We start from the raw sequence: 6,102 nt of genomic DNA on the forward strand, positions 1-6,102 counted from the left end.
GCAGAGGTTGTGGATTATTTTATGCGGATCAAAATGAGGGGGGACATTCTTGCTCTCTGGAGGTATGAAGGGTAAGGTGAGAAGTCACCAGGCAGGGGAGGTGGGGGATTATGGTCCTAGGGGGTCTAACAGGAAGATTTCACAGAACAGCAGGAATCTCTGGGTGCCGTGAGTTTTCTGCCTGTGGTACAGGCCTCCTTCACCTCTTTGACCTCTGTGTCAGCAGGTTCTGGGCTTGGTGCTCTCGTCTCTCAGGATCCAAGGACAGCTGTCTGTAAGAGTGGAACCTCTGTGATGATCCAGTGCCATTCGGTGGGCATTCAAGCCACAACTGTGTTTTGGTATCGTCAGTTCCCGGAACAGGGTCTCACGCTGATGGCAACTTCTAATGTGGACTCCAAAGCTGCATATGAACAAGGTTTCTCTGAGACCGAGTTTTCCATTAGCCATCCAAATACAACATTTTCATCTCTGACGGTGAGGAGTGCGAAACCTGCAGACAGCAGCCTCTACTTCTGCAGTGCTAGTAACACAGCGCTGGGCAGAGACCAGAGACCCAGACAAGAACCCTGTCAACAGCCGCCCTCTTCCCCACCTCACCGAACTCCTGGAGCCTTGTGGAAGGAATTGCGGAGAGAAAAAAACCACAGCTTTTCTGACTGAGACATCTGTGAGCTTGTGTGTGTGTGTGTGTGTGTGTGTGTGTGTGAGAAAGAGAGAGAGAGAGAGAATATCTGAGTATGGAGTTGTTTCATAACTAGCAAGATGGAAACAGAGCTGAGCCTATAAAGTGGCCGAGCTACATAGAAATGTCCCTGGGCTAAAAGCTGTAAAACCTAGGTATTTTTCCTGACTGTCCAACACACACACACACACACACACACACACACACACACGCACACTCCACAGAGGCACAACACTGCCCAGCAATGGAGACATCACTGGGAGTACTTCACAGGCTTCTAGGAAGTCAGGGTTCCTCAAGTCTCCAATATCCTTGGATGTGCCCATTCTGAGCGTCCATTTCCTATCTTATACATGAGAGACTTTCCAGGTTATGAGTCTACTGGCTCTGTAATTCAACGTCCCACAAACATAATTTCCAGAAGTAGTTTACAGGAGTCTCAACCCAGTGGCTACAGCACATGCCCTACCTCAGGCGTGGCAGTGAGCAGTTGATAGGCTCCTGCCTATCACAACCTCCTACCACTGTGGTCGCTCCTCCATTCTGGAATATGGAAAGCAGTCTGACTACTTCTGACTGACCAATGTCCATTTAAAACTTTCTCTAAATATCCGAGTGTCATCTGTAATCTACTCTCTGGTGCCATTTAAAAAAATCAACTAAGGGGGTACCCGGGTAGCTCAGTTGGTTAAGCATCCAACTTCAGCTTGGGTCATGATCTCACAGTTTGTGAGTTCGATCCCTGCGTCAGACTGTGCTGACTCAGAGCCTGGAGCCTGCTTCAGATTCTGTGTCTCCCTCTCTCTCTGTCCCTCCCCTGCTCATGCTCTGTCTCTCTCAAAAATAAATAAACATTAAAAACATTTTTTAATCAGTTAAGATTCTTTTATTTTTTCTAAGAAAAATGGACTATGGCTAATTTACTCCAGGTGACTCTTGATCAGTTACTCCCTTGAGAATTTGAAGCCCCTGATTTTATAGATTTAATGATTATCCTCCTTTTAAGAAAAGGTATAAGAAAAAAAAACATTAAATATTGTTCCTAATATCAAGATCCATGAGTCCTTTTAGCCGGACACATTGTTTTCTCCTTATAAGAATATAGGGCAAAAAGAAAATGTTTTACAAGATCCTTTGAAAGATCCCAGTCTAAATTATTTTTGAGGAACACATTTGTAGTCATTCTGAAAGCATAGTGTCATAAAATAAACCACTTCAAATAACTAACGAAATTAAGATTAGATGCTATGGTTGTCATTTTTCCTTGCTCCAAAAATGTTCATAAAAACAATCAAAATAACATCCACCTTCGAAGCTGTTACTTGGTTGTAAGTAAAACCTCTAGATTCACTATCCCCAAAGGGGTGCAGGTAGAGAGGGCTCAGACTTTTGAAATTAATCCTCTTACAAGCAGAGGGCTGAAACCAGGATGGACAACAAGTGAGTGTCTTGGGTAGAAATCGAAAAGCCAGTAGAAAATCTCTTAGACAGTTTTAAGATTCTTGTAAAAAAACTTCCAATTCACTGTTTGCCTCTTACAAGCAGAGGGCTGTAAACAGGATAGACAACAAGTGAGTGTCTTGGGTAGAAATTGAAAAGCCAGTAGAAAATCTCTTAGACAGTTTTAAGATTCTTGTAAAAAACTTCCAATTCACTGTTTGAAAGGAAAGCAAGCGTTTTATTCTGATATAGTCCCACTTGTCTATTTTTTGCTTTTGTTGTCAGTGCCTTTAGGGTGATAAAAAAAATCATTGCCAAGACCATAGTCAACAAGTTTTCCTGTGTTTTCTTCTAGAAGTTTTACAGTTCCAGATCTTATGTTTAAGTCTTTGATCAATTTTAAATTGATTTTTTTTTGTGCATTGTACAAGATAGGGGTCCATTTTCATTCATTTGCATGTGGATATCCACTTTTGCCAACACCATTTGTTGAAGAGACTGTCCTTTCCCACTATGGCACCTTTGTCGAAGGTCAAGGTAGGTTTATTTCTGGGCTTTCTATTCTGTTTCACTGGTCTATATGTCTGTCTTTATGTCAGTATCATACCCTTTTAATTATTATAGCTTTGTATGGAATTGGAGAAAATATTTGCAAACCACATATCTGATAAAATGTTAGTATCTAAAAATGTATAAGAAACTCCTACAACTCAATAGCAAATTGAAAAATAATAAATAATAACAATTTTAAAATTGCCGAAGGACTTGAATATGCATTCCTCAAGACATGTAAATGGACAGCAGTTAGATCAAAAGGTGCTCACGAAAGACCATTCATCATCAGGGGAATGCAAGTCAAAACCAAAATGAGATATCACTTCCCATGGCTATTATCAAAGGAACGAAGATAAGTATTGGTGAGGATGTGGAGAAACTGCAACCCTCATACACTATATGATGGGGCTGCTATGGAAAACAATATGGAGGTTCCACCAAAAATTTAAAGAAAATTTTTTAATTAGAAAAGAAACTTAAACACTACCACCCAACAAATTCCTCTTCTGAGTATTTAGCTAAAAGAACTGAAATCAGGATCTTGAAGAGATATCTGCAACCCCATTATTCACAACAGCCAAAATATGGAAGCAACGCAAATGACCATCAATAGGCAAATGGATAAAGAAATGTGGTATATACATATCATAGAATATTACTGAACCTTAAAAAAGAAGGCAATCTTGCCATTTGCAACAACATGGATGTTGTTGGAGAACAAAGCCAGGTGAAATGAGCCAGTCACAGAGAGATGAGTAAAGCATGGCTCCACTTACATGAAGTACCCAAAGTAGTTAACTCCCAGGAGCAGAAAGTAGAATGGTGATTGCCAAGGTCTATGGGAAGAAGGAAATGGGGATTTGTTGGATTGATATAAAATTCAGTTATGCAAGATGGAGACTTGCTCGAGATCTGCTGTTCACACAGTTGTACAACGTAGTGCCTATCCTTACCAATGTTGTGTTGTGCACTTCAAACTTTGTTAAGAAGGTAAGTCCCATGTTAACTGTTCTTGCCACCAAAACACACACACACACACACACACACACACACACACACACACACAACAAAGGGATAAAGGGAAACTTCTGGAGCTAACACATACATCTGTTACTTTCATTGTGGTGCTGGATTCGTGGGTGTATGCCTATCTCCAAACTCATTAAACTCTATACATTTTATATGTGCAGCTCTTTGTGCATCAATGATGTCTCAATAAAGCTGTTCAAAAATAAAAGGAAAGTAAATCCGATACAGGAGGAAAGGGCCCCTTTTCTAACCCACTAACTTAACTTATTAAAGGGAATTGGTTGCTTGCCTGGATGCCCTGATGAGCTCAGAGGATGAGAAAAGAGACAACTGACTGCAGTTTAATGAGAACAGAAACCCTAGCCCCGTGTTCCTAAGCAACAGGAGCTCATACATCTTCTTTCTGAAAGAGGCATAAAAAGCCTCAGCAACCACTACCTCCTGTCTAGGTTAAAGTTTCAAAGTCATGGGAAAGAAATATGTGCTGCGATCCGGTGTCTCTGCCCTTGTATCAGTCAGGCATGGGCAGGGCATTGTGTGGACCCAGGTGCCTCTGCCTATGACACAGGGAGACCTAACAGAGCCACAGAGCAGATTCTAGAGGACGTCGTGTTTAAGACGACATCCTAAAGATGAGCCGGAGTTAATTAAGTGGAACTGGGGATAATGAACCGACAGGCATGCCTGGAAGAGTCGGTGCAACATTTTTCGGCTAGGAAAGCAATTGGTGTGATTAATGAAAGGTGCAGTTAGTAGGGAGGCATGAGCAAAGAGGGAGGAAGAGGGTGAGTACCAGATGAGACGGGAGAGAGCTAAAACTTTGGGACATTTAGCAAGACTGGAAGAATGAAAGCATACGATCCTTGATGATGGAATGTACAAAGAGAAGAGAATCTAGGACAGAAACTGAAGGAGGACTCGCACTTAAATGGCGGCTAGAAAACGTTGAGAAGGCAAATTATACCAATAAAGCATCAAACAATATTAGATTAATAACTGAGTAAATGTGTAGCAATTACTAGTAACAATTCTGTGCGGTGTGGAGGCAGGCTACCACACCAAGGGCTGCTTGGGTCCTAGTCCCCCTCTAATACTGGAGGTGCTTGGCTGCTCCTTCACAACGTGGAAACGGCAACCCCCACTCACCTCCTGGCAGGTGACGGCAGGGAGGGATCAGAGGTCGGCTGATGAATTTGCCCCTTTGACCACTAGGGGGTGATGTGGCTCTTCTTGTAAAATAACCTCCGACGCGTCAGGAGCAAGCATAGATCTTCCTCCATCTAAGAAGCTGTCGGATACTTTTGGTACCTCAGGTGAGGTACTTTCGGTGCTGGTTGGAAGAATATCCTGGTGATTTGCAGGATATTAGAAGCAGAAAATTTAAAAATCTGAAATAAGTGGAGGCACGTACCATGAAAATAAATAAGTAAACCCAAAAGGAATAGTGTTCCAGTTTCCGCAGTATCATCATCAACGCAGCACTAATTAAAATCACAAGATTGCCCTACCAATACTCTGGTTTCTCTTCAGATCATATAACTCTCTTGCTTTTTACAAAAGATTGCCCCACCAATCACCCAATTATTTTATAACTTAATATAATGGGAAAGGCATGAATAAATACACAAATTGAAAATAACAGGAAGACTTGGGGCACCTGGGTGGCTCAGTCAGTTAAGCGTTGGACTTCAGCTGAGGTCATGATCTCATGGCTTGTGGGTTCAAGCCCCATGTCAGGCTCTGTGCCAACAGTTCAGAGCCTGGAGCCTGCTTTGGATTCTGTGTCTCTGTCTCTCTCTCTGCCCCTCCCCCACTCATGCTCTCTCTCTCAAAATTAACATTTAAAAAAAGAAAATAATATGAAGATTAAATGCCTATAAAGCACTTAATATATGACAGCCATCATTGTGGGAATATGAGGGAAGGATGGAAGAGACAGTAAGTTATTCTAGAATAAGTGGTTATCCATAGAAGGGAAGATGAATTGAAACCCTTCTTTACAACATAAGCAAAAATAAGTTCTAGATGAATTAAACACTTAAATGAAAAATTCTAAATGCTCATTCTTTTGGTACATAAAATGGGAGTGTATCTTTATGAACTTAGGTTATGGGAGCAATTTTAATAAAAAATTTAAAAATGTATGCCCCCCCCAAAAAAGAATGATAGACTCTACCAAATGAAGAAATTCAACCAAAAAAAATCACAAAGAGAATGAAAACACAAGCCACAGATTGAGATATTAATGACATACACAACTGACAAAGGTTTGGTTCCCAGAATATACAAAGAACTGTTACAAATAAATAATAGCTAGTCAACCACAAAGAAATATGAGCAAAGAGCCATTTACAGAAAACACTCATGGTCTAGAAATATGAAAAATATACTCA

Source organism: Felis catus, chromosome A2, assembly GCF_018350175.1.
Source record: "Felis catus isolate Fca126 chromosome A2, F.catus_Fca126_mat1.0, whole genome shotgun sequence".
Taxonomy (NCBI): Eukaryota; Metazoa; Chordata; class Mammalia; order Carnivora; family Felidae; genus Felis; species Felis catus.